General features: G+C 37.8%; 1 pseudogene; it reads right to left on the bottom strand.

Moving 5' to 3' along the window:
- Positions 1-14,685, bottom strand: part of LOC131299137 (uncharacterized) — a 37,190-nt pseudogene that overhangs the window by 8,999 nt on the left and 13,506 nt on the right.

Genomic DNA, 14,685 nt, shown 5'->3' with positions numbered 1-14,685 from the left:
TGAGATGAAATTTTCATACCTTTAATGAGTGCGGAATGAATGATTTGACATTCAATATAAAGGCTTAGATATTGTGATTAATTTGCATACGTTTTCATCGATATGAGAGTAAGAAGGCATTCCTCCCCATACAGATTGAAGGTGATCCAATGCTTCAAAGGAATAGATATCTAAAAGCATAAGATGATATGACAAATCAATATAGTCTTTTTAAAATAGATAGAAAAGAAAATAAGAAATGGAAAGTGATACCGAACAATTCATTATGGTTTATCCCGATACGAGGACCCGCTTATAGTTTAGACTGCAAACCTTAGTTGCAAGAAACGCCTCATCAGGCAATGTTTCTTGCCGAGAACCGCGGTTCCACGTTTCTGTCCTCGGAAACGGCTGGAAACGCGTTCCAATCATGATGGAAACACGTTCCTGACCTAGACAGGGACTTATGCCCAAATTCGAAACCAAACCGGATCAATCGGAGCGATTCACATAAACAAAAGGCGAATGGAATACATACAGGTTGTTCTTCGGCAATGGCTATCTCCGGCTGCATCGATTTATCAATTTACCCATCTCTTTCTATCTTCACTCGACATGGATGGTGGAGGAATTGGAGGGAAATAGGAGAGATCGATTCGTGAAGGGGGAGAGCTAGGCGGTGCGCCAGTGCCGCGGTGTTCCTTCTCTCTTTCGCTCTCTGTTTCGTCGTTCCTCTCTCTCTTTGTTTATCTGTTTGACTGTTTCTCTCTCTGTTGTATGTACGTAGATGGCTCCATGTGAAAAAAAGATGACAGATGGCTGGTAGTTGAATTTTTTGGGAAGTGTAGAAGTCAATTGCTTCCTATTGTATTTAATCAAATACAACAATAATTTTAATTTATTGGTATGTGTGTGCAGAGTAGCTGTGAACAATAAAAAATGAGCCCCATTATATTTTTTCTTTAATGGTGTTGGAGAGTTTTTTTCCACCTTTTTTTTGAAAATGAATGAGAGAAACAAAGAAAAAAAAAACACACAATAAATGAACTTTGGTCAAAAAAAAAATGAACTTTGGTAGTCATTGGAAATTTTTAGGTTTTGCAATTTAAGTGGTAGAGAATAATTTTTTCAAACATTTAACAACGTAAAAACATAAAAATATTTTTTATTTTAATAAAAAATTACTAGATGTTCCCACACTTCTATGATCATCCGCTCCCGCTCCTGTCCCTGCTCCCGCTTCGTGCAACTAAGCTGCAAACACTAAAAGAGGAATTCAAATCAAGCAGTTCTTCACCATCATCTAATTTGAAGCCCAACTACATCGAACCCAAATAATATCTTGCACCCAAAAAGAAACTAGTAAAAAAAAAGAGCCCTTTTAATACACTAGTAAAGGTGTATGTGCAAAACGGGAATGGTTTGCAAGTAGCTTGGTATTCATATGTGATACAAAGATTAGCTCCTCCCTCTCCTTCCATGGTTTAATGACACCTAAATCTTCTGTTATCTCACCAGAATTCATATATGAAAGATTAAGTGGCTTGCCACTTGCCCCAAAATTCTAAATTTAATTCGTGTGAACAATGCACCAAAACAGAGCAAAATGACAAGTATGCCCTCGTTCTGACCAAGTATATGTCGAGAATATTCCAATCGGAAGGACCCGATTGGAAAAATCAGCCAAAACTAGCCAATTTAGTTTTAAGCATCAACATCTTCCATAGGCTCGGGGGGAGGATGATTATCTTTGCTCTCGAAGGCAACAACAATAGAGTAAAATTAAAACCTGCAGGCAAGGGGTTTACAGGACTTTAATGATACACATCGAAATAGAAAAATTGACACCGCACAAAAATATAATGCTACATAAACAGATTCTTGGATAGAGAATGGATATCATTTTGAGTTTTTTTTTTTTTTTTTTTTTTTTTGCGCGGTGTCAATTTGACACCGCACAAAAATATTATTCTGTTGGTGGGCAAGTGCCAAACCACTTAATCTTTCATATATTAATACTAGGAGAGTCGCGCGTGCTAGCACGCGAAGTCTTGTGCATGTGATGTTTGTGCTTGTCATGTTATAGTAGGTTTCTATTTAGAGTGGAGTAATTTGAAAGAGATAGGACTAAAAAGCCTGAAAGCTGATTACATGAGGGATGGAAATTATAGAGAGCAAAAGATTACATAAGCTAAAAGTTTCAAAGTCAATCTAGGCAGTTGTAGTTTAGAGTTCAGAGTAGAGTTTTTGCTGCAAATCATACAAGCCAACTGCCATAAAAAAAAAAAAGGACCAGAAAAGGGCAAGTGCTGAAATTAGTTTTGAGGTCCTTTTACTTGCATGTTTGGAAATATAGAATGTTAAAAAGCATGGGTTGCAGCCTATATAATATACCATTATCATAATATTGTTTACACACATAGGTTGCCGAAATGTTTTGGCCCGTCAAAATTGAGATAGCCTAAAAGTCTTCATGGTACTTTAAAACAAAGATAAACTATCTATTTTAATCAGAATCCAGCAATATAACCGAATGAATAAAAAATATTAAATTAATCCATGAAAATGAGTCAAATTGTTAGCTAGTGTCTCTCAAAACCAACAATTTCGGCAAAGGTAAAGATGAGCCCAAAGCTTCGAAGAAGTATAATGGAAGCTAGTTGCGGTTCTCAGCAATAAAGTTCAACCATCTACATACCATACTCGTAACAATAAGAAGAAAGAAAAACAATGCCTAAAGCAAATACTGTGACTCAAAGTCGAGAAAAGGGACAAATCAGCCAACCTAACCTTTTGAATAGGTGGATACCATCTTGGTCATCTTGAAATGCTCATGACGGTCATTGATCGAATCAATATCTTTCTCATCACGGAACCTCCTCCTCTAGTTAAATGACTTGAGCTTCTGATCTCTCTCCTTGAACGCCTTCACCATCTTTTCTATTTTGTCATCTGAAGTTTTCGGGGCCTGTCAAATAGGTGTAAACAATGAGTTTTACTCAAGTTTCTTTGTATCAAGCCCGAGCTGGCCCAAAAAATTTCCATAGTTAAGTGATTACCTTTCCATATTGAAGGCTTGAAGCTTCTCTGTAGAATTCTGGATCAGCTTCTTTCATTCTATTGTACTCTCTGATGTCAATCTTGGCATTCTTTGTCATTTTCTTGTAAGCACTGTACAGAGGCGGCTCCACATTATCAATTGGGGGGTCACATGAACATCCAAACATTTTTTTTTTTGGTTCATAATACATGTAGAAATTTTAGGTCAGCCTTTCTTTTGAACACCCAATACAAATATGAATGAACACTCAATCCAAAAATATTTGAACACCCGGCCCAAAAAATTAACCTAGAAATATGTTTACCGATGCTAAGAGCTAAGAACGAAATCAAAGAGAAACCACTCAAAAACGGTTTGTAAAGGTTAGTGAGGACAAACTTGGACATGTTTCAGTTATGGAGATTCGAGTAAACTTGGCTAAAAAACAAGCCTAAGTACTCTGGTAGAAAACTTCAACTGAGCCAATCATGCGAATCTCTGCAAACAGGCTATTTTGAATTCTAAAAGGACATTAGCAATCTTACAATCAGCTGGTCTTTCCATTTTAATCTTCAACTAACCTCAAACAGCTAATGTAACAAATTTCCACAATTTATATCGTGATGTAGCCCTCTTGCACCCCAAAATAAAGAAATTATTCACGCCTCGATTAAACCCGCGCCTCATATTTTCATTTTCTTTGGAATGTATAATTTCTCAGCTTTCCTTTGGAAAAACGAAGCTATAAATTCCTCCTCAATCCTCACAGATGGCTAGAACCACTTAAAACCTCAATGGTAATCTTCACTGGAGAGTTGAGACCTTTGTATACAATTATCACGAAAATGGCATTGCACTATGGTACATAATAAATTCTTCAAACCAGAGTTGAGCATTTTGGACCAAAAAGGCTTATTGACAGTCAATGGTGGAGCCAGAATTTTCTTTCAATGGCGCAAGTATCAGACACAACCTTAATCATTTTTTTAGGGGCAGTTGCCTTCACCGTTGATCATCAAGGGACTCATACCGTTTACTTAAGGCTTCTAAAGCCTATCATACTTAGGCATGCAATGGATGTGGCACTACTAAGGCGATAAGAATATGAATGTAGAAATAATTACCATTTTCCGTCAAAACAAGTCAATTTAATTTTGCATGCTATCTTATTAGTTCATCTGCCAGCACATTTAACCTACCTGGTATGTTTTAAGCAACCCCTAGAAGTGGGCAAGCCAACAAGATGCATATCTATATTTCCGTACAAAGCCCACCAAGAGGTTCAAATATCTCAGGAAATATAACATTAACCATAAAGAACGTACCTTCTCATGCCAGATAAACTGAAGTTGTTGAATTTGTCTCTCATGAGGTTCCATGATGATAGCTCTCCGAATTCGAGAAGTGGACGCCTCTGATTGGGAATATCCTTGGGCTTTGAGGCAAATGAAGAGCTGCCTGCAACGGCTTAGGAATGACCAATGGGTTGAATTTCCACATCTTCCTCTCAATTAGCTGTCAAAAGGGGGAAAAGACAAGTAAAGAATAATTAAGAAGTTAAAAGTGCAAAGGAACCGCCAAAGAAAGAAAACCTAGGGAACCACAATTTAGGGCAAAGAAAATATTAAGAACCTTCAGAGAGGGACCCAGGATTTTCACGTAGCGGTGGCATACATGTTCATTTACTCATTTAGAAGGTAGACTACTTTATTTATTTTTCTAAAATCTAGATGAGGAGAGCCTGTGTAGTTTGGTGATAACTAAATGAAATACCAGTACAGTAAAAGAGTTCTAAAATCATAGGGGTTCATTGATTACCTTATAGAGTGAATCGTTGCTGAGTGGTACAGGGATATTCTTTTCCCTCAATTTAGCCACCGTTTCCATTCCTTGCCAAGTCAAGTCACAGGGAAATATTGTTGTAGTCAACGGATTGCTGCAAAATTGAGGAACATCAACTTGAGTCCATGCACGCAAGAAAACAATGTTGCTCATCAGAATTCTGTCCTCAAAGGTGCACCTTGCAATAACTTCTTTAGGATCTCCCCCCGTCTTTTTGGGTTGGTTACCAATCTCTTCTTTTGCAGCCTGTTCAGAATAATGTTAACGGATTTTAATCATATCCTTCACAATTACTAAAACGATCCACAAGTCCGTTAAAAAGAATCATTCACTTGGCTTGTCATGTCTAGTCTTTCATCATCATGATTAAACAAGGGAAAAATAGCCAATTCAGCAGACGGATGTTATATCAATGTTGAGGCTCTTGTTTTGTAAATTATTTTTGTTGGAAAAAGAATTTGAAAGAAAATTGTTTTTCCTTTCGCTTTCCGATGTTTACTAGTCACTTGAAGAATAGTTATCAAATCCAAATAAACTTCTTTCAGCGGGCCCCAGAGGACGTTCCCCACCTAAGGATTCATCCATCAAATAACTTTGCTATACTAGAGAAAGCAACTTGAGCGGAAATATTAGGTACTTTATTTTGCCATGTATCTAGGATGATCATGATATTAATTACCAAGGCGGCCTACATGTAACTAATGGTATGGAATGGAGAGTGTTGGACGCAAATGATTTCACTCTAAGAATGTTTCACTTCACTTTTATCCAACCAAACGAACAATTTTCTGGGAAATATATTTCCTTTGTACCAAATATGGCAGGCATACCTTCTTCACCCGCCCCCGAATTCCACAAACAGTTCGGACTGCTGCCCCTTCAAATCTGACTATTTAAATATCTGACGTGAACATATCCTTGATAAGAGCCGTCTTCTTGAAGATCTTGCAGGGGTACCCAACTAACTTGATCTTTTTCACTAATCGAGTGCATTGTTGCTCTCCAATACCGATGCAGTTGCTGTGATCCTAAATGCTGCCTACAAAAGTGCACCACAGCCAGATCCTATAACAATTAGAAAATTACAGATGAAGAAAATGCAGCAGCGGCTAACTTTTTAAGATCCTTTCATGTAGTTAACAAGCAAACTGTATTCAATGAATGATAGACCAAAGTCAAGTTATGGTCTCCAAAATCTGAGAGGAAGAAGCAACTAAAGCAAGATAGTTATGAAGGGAAAGATATACCATGGTTACAACGAAAAGAACCGACATAAAAGAAACAATCAAAAAGTTGGTTATAAAAGGCCAGAAAGCACTTATAGAGATGCCCCAACAGGATTAGATAAAAAACTTTATCAGACAAATTAATTATACTGGTACTCGTTGCCAAAAGAGAAGGAAGCAGAAACGGTCTACAAGACTTTTTTTTTTTTTATCGGCAAAAAATTTATCAAGGAAAACTTGACCAAGGGTACATCAAGTTGGGTTAGGGGAGGGGAATCCAACCTTTATGAAAAAAGAAAAAAACACCCGTAGGCCAAGCCCAAAACATCTAACAAAACAAAACCCAGCCCAACCTAAGAGCCCCAAAACCTAACCCTAAATCCCTAACACACTGCTGCCACCCATCACACCTAACCCACAACCCGTTCCGGCAGAAACAGCCACCCACGCCAGGAAACACCAACTGTCAAGTCTTGAAGAGCATCCGGCGGCTCACGCCATGTGAATGATTTAAGCTGAAAGTCAAAAAGCAATACCCAGGATTAAATTTGGGCTACACACTGACAGAATCTGTCAAACTTAGCCTGGTTAATGGAGCTTGAAGGCTATGAAGAGTTTCCACATACTGTGAAGAGCTTTCTATTAGTGTTGTCGCCAATGACGTAGTTTTCTCTCAGTTCAAGTTTTCCTTGATCAAAGTTACATTTGTTTTGGAGTATGCATGATTGGATTCACTTTCCTCTTGAAGTCAAGTAGTGCTTTGAACTTTCCAGGTTTGAATTTCACTTCTATACATACAGGATCTTCTTTGGAGGCCTTTTCAGTTTTCATTATGGAGATCAGGTTTAAAGTGAAGCGAATTCAAAGACTGCCCAAAGTTGTGATGCTTCACGATAACTTGGTGGGTGAGTTTCAAAGATACTTGGAATAGCCTGGTTTTGGGGTAAACTATTGACAGCTGTTGCAATTAATCAACTCTTGTGGTGAATCTGGTGTGTAATCATCAATAGTTGACAGGAACAAAATCAAATCCCACAAAATAAATTAAACCTTCAGATCAACACAATTATATTGCAGTATACCAGGCAGACACTTTCTATTCAAAATTGGAAATATTTGTTGACTCTTCTACAGTTAGTCAAGTCAGAAAACACATAAAAAAAGAACCCAAAAGAAGACATCCAGATGCAATATCTAACCTGATTGTTTGATAGATTTTGTTTAGCCACTACCCAAGTATGTGGAGGTGCAAGTGGACCCCAAAACATGGCAAGACAATGCATGTGCTCAGGAGTGTATTTGAGCTCTCGACTCCCTCCATTGCAGTCCTCAATGGAATAAATAGGTGGAGTTTTGTATTGCCTCCATCCAATAGAAACAATTATTGGATCTCAAGTCTTTAGTACTTTCTTGTGCCATCTATGGCACTTTTATCGCACCTAGAAGAAAAAAGAGAAATCTCTTGTGAAAGTAGCATTGAAATATTAAAGAAGGAAGTAGAGTTGAATTTGGCACTAGAAGAAAGTAGAGTTGAGAGATATTGTCGAACAACAAAGTCGCTAGAACCAGTTTCATCAGCGAGTCATTTGAGATTTCATTTATGTTTACGGATCTTTGGCTAAAGCCAATTATGCAAAAGTAAGTCCTCTCAATAGCTGCTCTCAAATCAAATGACTGGTTTACAAAGTTGTAAAGATAACAAAAAACCTTCATGACCATAGCCGCAATTTTTCTGTTCTTGATACGCAATATGTCCGAGCATATATGATATCTCCCAATTGTGTCAGGTCCAATTTTAACAAGGCATTTCGGTAATTTCTTTGCGACATTGATGCAGCTTCGAAGTGAGGTGACAACGAAAATTGTGTTTCATTTGTCTGCATACTCCTGATTGATAAATCATATACATGGCCAGATTCAGGACCAAACAAATGAAAGTTAAAGGAGGGAAGCACATATTTCCCTTCCTTTCTGTTCCCATCCCTCAAATCCTGAGACAGGGTTAATGGCACGAAAATAAACAATAAATAAAGGCTTTTGTTAGCCTCAAGTGCTCTTTCTAACCTGCATGTATCCAACATTCTCTTCACGAAGACTGATTCGTCCAACAAGAACAGGATGGAGGGGATCAAAATATTCAACCATTTTAAAGGGAACATCATGAACCTCCAGTTCCAGTTCTATAACCCTGTATTTCTATCTGAGTTGCCTCATCAAGGTGGTTGAGTTCAGCTAGATTTGTTAGTTTCCGAAGCTCGATCTCCTCCTCCAGCTGCAAGAATACATAGTTGCCATCAACACTAGTTAAACAATAAACAAACTGAAGAAATTACACGACTATCGAAAGTCTATAAATTGAATCAAAGAAGACTGTTTTTACTGAAATAAATTCCAGAAAATACACAAAATAATGTTACCTTATCAAAAAATCCACCTTCATTAGCTTGACCTCGGTGAGATTTTGCACCATGTTTGGTATCAGTATCCTCATCTGGCGATTCAGACCCATTGTACATATAAATGAATCAAGGTCACAAAATCAAGTGATTTCCAAATATGACAAGGGTGGCAAATAAAATGAAAGCTATTTAAATAAATTGCAAGGGGCATGTTATGAATGATGATGCAAGATCATTCATACAATGAATCATTTCACGGGTGGTTCATGAACCAGCTATAAATAAGAAGAGAAACAACGAGGCACGGAAGGATATTGAGCATCAAATTTTGCACGCAAAGCAAGCTTCTTAAGCCTCCGCTCTTCAATTTTAGTGGCATCCTCCTCCTGGAGATCATCACGAGCATTGTGAATGTCATACTTCCGACCCGTTTCCAAATCCTCAAACTCTCCAAATTCGGTATCATCATCAACACCAATAGCTTCTGACACTTGACCACGTTCAGCAGCCTTTGACCAGTCTCCAGTGACCACCTTGCATGATTTATAAACTTGGAACAGTCATCAACATTGACGTTATCACCGTCCACTTGTCCGCTTGATTTCTGCAATAGTTCGATTCCATCAATTATACTTCAATTGCACAAAAGCAAGTCATTTTTTCGGATTTAATTCACAAAAAGATAACAATTCATTTATCTAAAGGGTTATGCTAACATTATCTAATCCACTAAAAAAGCATCTCTTGCTCCAGAAAACAAAAGAGAAACAACAATATTAACTGTGTCTGAAACAACCTTAGTTCCCTCTCCTTTTGGCATAACGAATTCATCATCCATGCCTTCATCCTCACTGCTAGCTTTAGCTTGGCCAGAACTACTAGCCATTTTTTCAGATTTTCCATATACAACTCCAGATTAGCATTCTGTCTCAAAAAGGTCCTCTCTGCCAAGGACTCTTTCCATTTTGAAGCATTTCCGATATAATCTTATGTCAGGGAAATTATTAAGAAGTGCAGTTAATACATCAGAAAGAAGGCAATTTATTAGAAAACAAGTTCTGCCCAGGGACAATTTAAGGAATTTGCTGAAGGTGGATATACTTTACAGTTATTTTAGCCTCTTTGGCAATCAATCCTACTTGCTTTTACCTTACTTTCTTTTGACTAGCAAAAAAAAATTTTAAAAAAAAATAGCCTTCCTTGAACAATCACATCTCTTCAGGAAGCGAGAACTATTTCCCCAAAGCAAATAACTAGGCAGTTAAATATCATAAATTCAAGGTGCGAAACTGTACCATCTCTATAATAGTTCTCTCCATCCTCTGAAGAATCTGAATGAGAAGATCTGTTATCTGGATCATCATCCTCAGCGCCATCACTGTCCCCCGTATCCTACAACAATACCTAGGAGTAAGATAATAGCATGCTTGATGTTAATATGCATACTTTTTTAACTTGTAAACCAATATAACTGTTTTCTTTTCTTTCTTTCTTTTTCGGGTAAGTTACACCTTACTCCGGAATCATATGAAAAAAGTTACATAGGGAAAAGCCCTTGTGAGTAGAAGCAACTTCCCTTATCAAGGATAGAAATCAAAACAATCATCAAAACAACAAGAAGTCAAAGGGCAGGCCCTTATGAGTACAAGCAACTCCCCTTATCATGGGTAGAAATCAAAACAAGACATCCAAACCCCTACTAACAGCTAGTCAAGGGGATATACAAGAAAACAACCAAGACAACCATCACAACAGACCAACCTTCTTAACTCCTACGATACCTACATTACAACAAAAAGTTTTGGATGAAATACTCCAAAGATGACATATATTCCTTTTGGTCTGAGAGCTAACTAACCCATGCAAGAGCAGATAAAACTAAATTGCCCTAAAGGATACAAGTTAAATGCCAAGATTTAGGACATCATGGCAGTAAGCCCGACGAGGTATGTAGAACATGAGTAGTAGTTCTTGTTTCAAGTCGAAATTGTACTTCCATAAAGCACGAGTGTATCACACACACACTGAACGATAGTAGATCATCCAAATTTACATTGTACTCTTAAATATGAACAACTCCTTGGGGCCCTGCACAACAATATTATAATGTGTATTGAGTTGAGGATACAGATAAATTTGGCCAGTTTGATTAGGTAATTCTTCCAGAAAGAACAATTTATTTTTATTGTATGCTTTTCTATTTGTGGCTCGTCCGACACTCCTTTTCAGTCTTTCTAACAATTCTCTTTTGTGTTCTTTTTTGTGTGCCTCTTTTCGAGGAAGAATCTCCAACGCTGTTGCTTACTCGGACAAGGAGATAGAATTGGTTGAGTGTCACGTGTGAGCATAGTTCGAATAGCTCTGGCATAAATATTACCTCACCTATAAAAGTAGATAGAGTTCCTTGTGTCGAAGCTCAACAAAAGACCAGATAAAACAAAAATTGCTTTTTCCTTTTTGATCTGGAAATCAGATCTGAGATGTTTTCTTACTCAGATGAGCAGCAAACCAGATCTGAAAGAAAGAAAAACCTTTGCACTCAACCATACTGAAATTAAAAATACAAAATAAGTGGAAGCAATAGAAGAACCTCATAATCTGCACAAAGCATCCTAAATTTCACATAGTTTTTATTTCAGCAAGAATCGAAAGGGTGTAAATAGGCATTCATATTCACCAAAAGCGAACTACACAGACAGAAAAGATATCAGATTTCCCCCCTTCCATTGGCAAACAATCTCCAAACAAACAAAGATAAGTGCATATTACCATCAAATCGTCTTGACCAAAGTCATCTCCAAAGAAAGCTTTTCTCCTCATTCTTCAATCATGAAAATCAATATGTTCCTTCAAGCCTTTTTCTGGAGGAAAATACTCCTCCAGAAAATTACTATTGTCTTCCTCAGAATCATTATCCACGGTTTTCATCTTCAGACCCCCTTGATAAGTTTTATCTTCATCTGAAATTTCTGAACCATCTAAATCCTCTGCATCACTTTCTTCATCAGAATCATCAGTCTCAGGTTCTCCAGACTGATAGATCTCTGCAGGCTCAACGTCATTGATATGATCCATTGATTTGTGAGCATCCTCTTGGACAGTTGGAGCTTCTGATAAGCAATTAACTTTCTTGGCAAAAAGACCAATGAAGCTATTTTCTAACTTCTGGTCGAGTGAATATTTCGTGTTCCGAAGTGATTTTACCAAAACCTCACCAACTCCCGGTCCTTTCCTGAAATCGAGGAACGTATGTACTTCATCAGGAACAATATAAAGGTTGGTCTGTAAGGACGTAGGTCCCATTAGATGTTTTCTATTTGCATTCCATCATACAGGGAATGAAAATACGAAAAGAAAAGTGACCATGGGACCAGAAAAAAAAGAACAACTACCCACTAAATAAGCATTAGAAAGGCAACTTTTTATGCACAAGTATACCATACAACAGAATACCAAGTTCAACTTAAAATTTAAGTGAGAAAACGATACAAGTACACAAGAATAGACCTTTGCGCGTCACTACATTTTCGTCATCAGCTTTAGAGAACTGCACAAAGTGGTCATTTATGTTTATGTAGACAGCATCCTTGTCAAACAGGAGATCCCCAAGTCCGGACATAGGTGCATAAAAGAGCCTCTCCTTGTCCTGCAGACCTTCTTTTTGGCAGCCAAAGGTAAAGGACAAGGATCTGCCAAGCTAGTAATGCCAGCTAAATTGTATTCAACAACACCACCAATGTGCACCTGATTACAAACTGGAGATTAGATCACACATGAAATACAGAGAGTAATATAACGTAGCAACACTTACTTGATATATTAGCTTAACAGTGAATAACGGTTGACAGTTTCCCATATTAAAAAATTACAGGAAATAAGCCAAGCCTCTTCTGTAATGCCGTCACAAAATTTTCAAGCTGATCCAGGCTTACTATTAGTGCGACATTCAAAATAGAAAAACCACTAATAAAGACAATGAAATTAAATAAGCAAAATATAGCTTCAAAGCAACACAATTCAATTACCACCTAACTGCATGTGCAATGACCCAATACACCATCTTCCATCACAAAATTAAAATTGTTCCTAAAATCAACATTTTGTTCAGTCATCAACCGCACATCCTTAAGTTGCCTTCTCAACACCTATGAACCCAGCAAAGGACACATCTCTAAAGCCATACACGAATAAAATCGGTTGGAATCAATTGAATACCTTTTCAGCCATCCCGAACTAATTGGGACAAAAGACTTGTTGAGTTGCGTTGCATCACCTTTTCCAATGAGTTTTTACAGCAATATTGGTAGTTCAAACAATACACTTTGTCAAAAAATCATGTGGCCACAAGGTATCGCATGAGCTTACCATGCTTTCATACCCATTCCTCACACTGGAATGGCCACATTCTGGGCAACAGAGTGAAGAAAAATTAGAGACACCATAATCAATATCAATAGAATGCATCAGGATTGAATTATTCTGGAATCACGCATGGTGGCTACCTTCCTTTAGAAGATATTGTTAAAGCATCCAACTCCAAACCAATTGGCAAAGAGTGGAGAGGCCGCCCAGGCTTATATACTAGTTTTGGAGGAGATAATTAACCGATGTGGGACAAATCTCAACACTCCCCCGCACGTGCGACCCCGATTCGCACGTGGAGAGGTCAACAAAGGATCCGAAACACACGGATCACAATGAAACAAAGTGCAACCATGGCACAAACAAAGGGGAAAAGCCTCCGAAAGCCTAGCTTTGATACCATGTTAAAGCATCCAACTCCAAACCAATTGGCAAAGAGTGGAGAGGCCGCCCAGGCTTATATACTAGTTTTGGAGGAGATAATTAACCGATGTGGGACAAATCCCAACAGATATATTTCCCCATTTCGCACTTTCTTAGTCAAATTGCCACAGAAAAAGTGGCCGAAGATTTATCAGAGCAGGTGACCCTCAGGAGACAAAGTAATCAAATCAATACTGGATTTTTTTTTTTTTTTAAACTAGTAAAAAAACAGAGCCCTTTTAATACACTAGTAAGGGTGTACGTGCTGCAATTAGCTTGGTATTCATATGTGATACAAAGATTAGCTCCTCCCTCTCCTTCCATGGTTTACTGACACCAAAATTTTCTGTTATCTCTCCAGAATGCATCATATTTCGAAAGATTATACAATACAGTTGTCAACACTGTTAGGCCAATTCAAAAGCCAAAGCACACACTTAGTTGCTGGCACCCATGAAAGCCAAAGTTCCTCTCTCATCTGACAAACATAAATACCAAAACAAAACCAATAACAAACCAGCCTTCCGCCTTATAATACATTGCACTTTAGGAACCTCCCGACACATCAAAGACATAGTAGTAGCATGGAGCATTAGAAAATATGAAACACACTTAATTTTCAAAGGAAGGTGGAACCCTTGAATGACTACTTGTCTCTATGTAGCAAGAGTACAATTCATCTAGTTCAAATCAGCGAAAAATTGCGATACAAAAAATGGGCCCTACTTTTCATCCAACAGATATATCGTCACCTACTCACCCAATGATTCTTCAATTCCTGCCCAATCATTCTATTCCTGAAATAATCCACCTTGCAGCAACACCATAAAAGTGATTCAAAAGCAGAACAGATATAAGAGGCAAAAGTGCACACAACATGAGAGGCAAAGTTACTCACCCACCCAAGAAGGACCAAAGCAGAACACAGCGTTTGGCTTTGCCACACTCTACCTAAGAAGGACCAAGATCTTTCATTGCTTTTAAAAAAAAGAACTCAAAATGATCATTCTCTATTCAAGAATCTGTTAGTAGATGAGTCTTGGTTAACTTCAAAACCAACAATCTTTCATCTTCTAGAATTCATAGACCAAGAACTAAAGATCACCATTTCATTCTGGGGTGACTAAGGGATTGTACCATTCGAGCTAGTTTTTTTCATGCTTTTCCCGAAAGTCTAGAGAAAGCTGCAATCAATAGGATTTTGCTAATCCTCTATTTGAACTGCGGCTATTACTTATGAGAAAACTCCCCCTTACGGGAAGGGAAGTTTTCTTTGAGTGAACGAATGTAAGGATGTCCGGGTCGGTGCATGTAACATGATGACAATAAACCAAAATCTCTAAAAAGTCCATTATAGAATAAAAGTCAGATAACTGCCACTTTGCTCTTAGAGGTGAATGGTGAAATATAATGA

The sequence above is a fragment of the Rhododendron vialii genome, chromosome 8a (genome assembly GCF_030253575.1).
Source record: "Rhododendron vialii isolate Sample 1 chromosome 8a, ASM3025357v1".
Classification (NCBI taxonomy): Eukaryota; Viridiplantae; Streptophyta; class Magnoliopsida; order Ericales; family Ericaceae; genus Rhododendron; species Rhododendron vialii.
Note: the sequence above shows the minus strand (reverse complement) of the source record. Positions and strands in the feature narration are given on the sequence as shown.